This window comes from Balaenoptera borealis (assembly GCF_965194805.1).
Source record: "Balaenoptera borealis genome assembly, chromosome: 3".
Lineage (NCBI taxonomy): Eukaryota > Metazoa > Chordata > Mammalia > Artiodactyla > Balaenopteridae > Balaenoptera > Balaenoptera borealis.
This window is the reverse complement of record NC_138866.1, coordinates 132,070,980-132,076,979: the sequence shown is the minus strand read 5'-3', so window position 1 is coordinate 132,076,979 and position 6,000 is coordinate 132,070,980.

Genomic DNA, 6,000 nt, shown 5'->3' with positions numbered 1-6,000 from the left:
AGCACAATGTTCACTGCAGATCTATTTACAATAGCCATAACATGGAAGCAGTGTAAGTGTCCATCAACAGAGGAATGGATAAAGAAGATGTGCACATATATACAATGGAATATTACTCAGCCATAAAAGGAAACGAAATTGAGTTACTTATAGTGAGGTGGATGGACCTAGAGTCTGTCATACAGAGTGAAGTAAGTCAGAAAGAGAAAAACAAATACTGTATGCTAACACATATACCTGGAATCTTAAAAAAAAAAAGGTTCCGAACAGCCTAGGGGCAGTACAGGAATAAAGACGCAGACATAGAGAATGGACTTGAGGACACAGGGAGAGGGAAGGGTAAGCTGGGATGAAGTGAGAGTGTGCCAGGGACATATATACACTACCAAATATAAAATAGATAGCTAGTGGGAAGCAGCCTCATAGCACAGGGAGATCAGCTCAGAGCTTTGTGTCCACCTAGAGGGGTGGGATAGGGAGGGTGAGAAGGAGACACAAGAGTGAGGGAATATGGGGTTATATGTATATATATAGCTGATTCACTTTGTTATACAGCAGAAACTAACACACCATTGTAAAGCAATTATACTCCAATAAAGATGTTAAAAAAATATTAAAAAATAATAAATAAATTAAAGTTCAAAAAAAAAGTTTTGACCCTGCTAACAGATAAAAATTGTGAACACAATGCTAAGTGAAGGAAGTCAGTCATAAAAGATCAAATATTATATGATTCCATTCATATGAAATGTCCAGAATAAGCAAACTTATAAAGGCATAAAGTAGATTAATTGTTGCCAGGGGTTGGGTGGTGGGGCAGAACGAGAAGTGACTTGTAATGTGTACAGAATTAATTTGGGTGTGATGAAAATATTCTAAATTTAGATTGTGGTGATGGTTGCATAATTCTGTGAATATAATAAAATCCATTTAATAGTACACTTTAAAACTGTGAATTTTATGTTATGTGAATTATACAAAGCTTTTTTTTTAAAAAAAAAGAATAACCAAAGGATGGAGACATAAGGATTGACTCAATCGGTCTTTCATTTTTATTTTTACTGAGAAAAAACACTGCTGTACTTTGAAAACACAAGTCCTCTGAGAAGCACTAGATTCCATTTGCCCCCAAACTCAGTAGATACCTCTTCTCTGGATTCCCATGGATTTCTCTGCCCCATTATTTAACTTCTTGTGATGTAATTACTTTTTGGCCTCACCCTTCAGACTGTGAACTCTTTGAGGGAAGGAATAGTGCCAATCTTTTTATTTGCAATGCTTTATATATGAAGGAGCCTAGTCAGGGTTTTGTGAAAAATAATGGAAAAAAAGAAAAAGAAATAGAGCAGAAGAGAGGTTAGGGGATAATGAAAGAAAAGCTCTAGGAGATAAGCAGACCTCTTTACAGCTTATCATCTGATCAGAATCCAAAGTGTACGTTCCCAGTAACCAGAGCATGACCCAAGAGTTAGGTAAAAATCAGATTCAGTGTCCAGAGACCCAAACAGAAAGAGAGCAAGAGCGCTCAGTGGGGAATTGGTTTAATTGGTAAAATTTTTCTACCCTGGATGATTTGGAGAAAAGGAGGAAATAGCACGTACTGGTAGAGACGGGAGGGCAGGTGTTCTAATTTCTAGTGAGGAGAGGGAGATGGAGTGACAGAGTAAGAATGCCTGATATGGAGGCTGGTAGGTTTGTTAGGACAGAACTGTGTTTCAATACGACTACTAGTGCTGCTATCGCTGGGGCTGCTAGCAGCTACTGTTGCCTGTGTGCTTACCTACTTGCCAGGCTCTCCGTTGAGTGCAGGCTACCCCTCTAAATCTCCAAATGTCAGTGTCAACTCATTTTGCATACATGGAAGCTGATCTTGTCACTCAGCTGATCTGCCAATGGTCAAACCTCATCTGTCTTTTCAAGACACGGTGCTGGGTGGGACCAGGACACAGAGAAGACTGGACTCTACCTGGAGGCACTGAGGATGGAGGTGAACCTGAGAGTGGATACTGGAAAATTACACACCGAGTTCTGCCCTACTCGGGGAGGTGACATCCTGAGTGGTAAAGAAAACAGTAATCAGTAGAAGGCACAGCACAAGACAAAGAAATACTGTTGAAAAGATCTCCAAGGCTGAATAAAGGCTCACGAGGGAGGCAGTCGGCAATAAGTTGGAAGATTGAGCTGGGCTTGGATATCTGGGTCTGGGAAGGGTCTGAAAAGGCCACATTAAAGATTGTTTTGTGTACTAGAGGGAAATACTGAAAATCTGGGGAAAGTCAAAAGAAAGCAACTGCATCCACCCAGACCCCTTCTCATAGGATCATCTCTTAATTCCGGGATAGAGGATGCCCTTATTTACCCCAAGATGAAGGCCCCGGGGAGTGTTGGCACATCTCCTGGACAGGGCCTTTCACTGTGCCCCAAAGTCATTGCAGGTGGCTGATGGCAATTTGTTCTAATATGTGATTTGTCTGTGCCCACAGAGGGAAGTGCCAGTTTCGTGTGGTTTGTCATCATTTACAATAGAACCAAGCAAGGCTTCTTGGGGTTTCTACTCTAGAGAAATGGGACTCTTAGGGAGACCAGGAGTCATGGACCTTGCTGAGCCAAACCTGAAGTGGGAGGTATGACTCTGCTCTTGTGTTGGCCCCAGGCTCTGGAGCTTCACAAGTTCTGGGTGTATCACAGAGGCACTCTGTGTGTAGAGTAACAGCCACATGTTCCTTCCATCCTGGTATTGTGCTCAGAATGTGACTTGATCTCTCATTCCACCAAAGGTAAATTTTATTTCAATTCACTCCCTTTTGCTGGGCTGGCTGTGTGACTTGCTTAATCCAGTAGAATGTGGCAGGTGTGGCGTTGGAAGACTTCTGAGGCTAGGCCTTAAGGGACATTGCATCTTCACCCTCTTAGGGTGCAGCCCTGAGAGCCCTGTGAAATGAAGCCGGCCTGACCTACAGGGAGGAGAATGACTGTAGGGGAAGCGGGGCTCTTGCCCACAGCCAACACCAAGAGTCAGACGTGTGAGTCAGGCCACTGTGGTCCTCCCAGGCCAGCTGCCCCTCACTGACTATGGCTGTGTGCGTGACCCCAGGTGAGGCCAGTCCACAGAACTCTGAGGAATATTATATGGCTGTTATTTAAATCCACTATGTTTTGAGATGGTTGTTTGTAATAGGCGACTGATACAGCTAGATTGGATAAAATATCAGCACGTTTCTTTCCACACAGATGAATTTTGTGGGAGTTCTCCTCTGGTACGTTTCCCTCCAGGGCCCCCAATCTCCCCCTTCCATAGCAGTGCCACAGACTTTAGGTGGGCAAGTCTGTGGAATCTCAGCACTGAGATGGAAAAGGAAACAGCATTTCTAACACATTATTTTCTGTTTATAAATTTGGATGGGAGTGAGAAGTAGGAGTCAGATAAATCAATACCACGTATATTTAAGGAACTGTTACAAGTGTCCAAGCCTCTTTTCTAGGTGCTATGAATAATGATAACAAAGAAGACCTTTAAAAAGCTTCAGTCTAGAGGGTAAAATAGATACAGACACAAATGAGTTTGATTCGAAGCAAAATGTGCTGCTTCATAATTTAGGTATCAAGGAACACGGAGAAGAGATGAGTTGTGACAGATGTGGAGACACGTACTGGGCTTCAGTGATGAAGGAACTGTGGAGCGATTAGTCCAATTGCCTCAATACATGAAGCCAGTTCAGTTTTGTGCCATTCCACAAGTGCATTTTGTATTTCAGAGTTGAGTAAATGGTGTGCCACAGACCCCTTCAGTCATGGCCTTACACTGGGATGGCCTTGATCTTGATTGTGACAGTCTTATAGTCACAATTTACAGAAGCAGCGATGGGGCTGAACCAGGGGCTGCTGTCCAGGCAAAGACTTCATGGGAGACCAGCACTCGAGGTGTGGTGCAGCCCTGATGGGCATTGGCCAACTCAATACGTTATTGAGATGGGAGTGACTGGGATCCTTCCTGTGTTATTTCTCCACAGAGCTTGAATGTGTGGCTGCTATGGGAAAACGAACCCAGGTATTCTGCACTTCTGAAAAGGTGGAACTAAAAAGAATTGTCAATCTTGTAATAACCTATAATGGAAAATAATCTGAAAAGAGTGTATACATAACTGAAAAAAAAAAGAATTGTCTGAGCTTCTTGTAGTCCCTGGGTTGTGCTGTTGGTTTCCCATATATGCTGATTTGAAGCCTGAGGACAGCAGACTGGCTACAGGCACAAAGTGCTGGCTTATGTGGTCAGGGGGCCAGACCAAACCCATGGAGTTTGGTGTGGTGGAGGGAGGTTTTCCCTGGAAGGAAATGTTATTATCACATTGCTCATGCAGGGATTAGGACAAACCTGGGTAAGGAAATAGACTGGAGTCATTTTTCCTTGACCTTAGGCTTGAGAGTTGAGCTGCCTATGGGTAGTGAGGAAGGTGAGAGTGAGGCAGGAAACTGACTCAACCCAGGACCCCAAGCCCGGGACCCCAAGTGCAATAGAGTGAACCATTCTGTAGAGGACAGTTGTCTTCCACTGTTTCTGACTCTTCACTAATGTTTTGTAAAAATGAATGTGTGTTCCCTGTTGTGTTTGGGGGACCTTGGATGGGCTGCCCCATTTAAGGGGCGAACCAGACCCTCATTTGACTTGTTGGCTTATCTCAGAGAGGAGGGACCAGAGATACTGGGTCTACATTGTTTCCTCTGTGATGCTGCACAATTATATTAACTAAAGCATCTAGGGAGACTAACACAGTGGTGACTGTTCTCAAATAACACATATATTCTCACATAAATTTTAAGGGAGATTTGATTGGATTGAATCACAACTTAAAATCTTATTATTATTCTTTTTATGTGATTTTAAATTTTTATTTTTTTATTGAGATATAGTTCATGTGCATTTTTTTTTTCTGAGTGGGAAAATTTATTAGTTATTTAAATACATTCAATATTAAGATAAGCATCATCACTATAATGGAGAAGAGTACAGTTTAAAAATTTTCTGCCCCTTCCAGTATACTATTAATACTTTTTTTTTTTTTAACATCTCTACTGGAGTACAATTGCTCCACAATTGTGTGTCAGTGCCTGCTCCACAACAAAGTGAATCAGCCATACATACACACATGTCCTCACATCTCCTGCCCCCCGCATCTCACCCCCTAACCCCCTCATCCCACCCTTCCAGGTGGTCACAAAGCACCGAGATGATCCCCCTGTGCCACGTGGCCGCCTCCCACCAGCCATCCACTCCACACCCGGTAGTGTATACACGTCCATGCCACTCCCCCACTCCGTTACAGCCCACCCCTCCCCCTCCCCACATCCCCAAGTCCACTCTCCAGTAGGTGTGTGTCTTTATTCCCATCTTGCCACTAGGTTCTTCATGACCTTTTTTTTTCCCCTTAGATTCCATATATATGTGTTAGCATACTGTATTTGGTTTTCTCTTTCTGACTTACTTCACTCTGTATGACAGACTCTAACTCCATCCACCTCACTACAAATAACTCCATTTCATTTCTTTTTATGGCTGAGTAATATTCCATTGTATATATGTGCCACACCTTCTTTATCCATTTATCTGTCGATGGACATTTAGGTTGCTTCCATGTCCTGGCTATTGTAAATAGAGCTGCAATGAACATTTTGGTACATGTGTCTTTTTGAATTATGGTTTTCTCAGGGTATATGCTCAGTAGTGAGACTGCTGGGTTGTGTGGTAGTTCTATTTTTAGTTTCTTAAGGAAGCTCCATACTGTTCTCCATAGTGGCTGTATCAACTTAATTTTCCACCAACAGTGCAGGAGGGTTCCCTTTTCTCCACACCCTCTCCAGCATTTATTGTTTCTAGATCTTTTGATGATGGCCATTCTGACCGGTGTGAGATGATATCTCATTGTAGTTTTGATTTGCATTTCTCTGATGATTAATGATGTTGAGCATTCTTTCATGTGTTTGTTGGCAATCTGTATATCTTCT